The following is a 226-nucleotide window of genomic DNA, read 5'->3' as shown; positions in this document are numbered from 1 at the left end:
GGATGTCTATTTTCGTTTTCTGTTTTCTTCATTATTTTCGCTTTCTTCTGTATAGGTTGTGTGTTTGTTTGTTTGTATTTTTGCTCTCGCGTTCTGTTCTGTTAAGATTTTGGTGTGTTTGTGTGTGCTTGTTTGTGTTTGTGTTTTTACGTGTTTTTGTTTTTTGGTTGTGTGCTTGATTTTGGGTGTTCTTGTTTATGTGTGTGTGCTTGCTTTTGCATTTGTT

The sequence above is a fragment of the Penaeus monodon genome, chromosome 32 (genome assembly GCF_015228065.2).
Source record: "Penaeus monodon isolate SGIC_2016 chromosome 32, NSTDA_Pmon_1, whole genome shotgun sequence".
Taxonomy (NCBI): Eukaryota; Metazoa; Arthropoda; class Malacostraca; order Decapoda; family Penaeidae; genus Penaeus; species Penaeus monodon.
Note: the sequence above shows the minus strand (reverse complement) of the source record.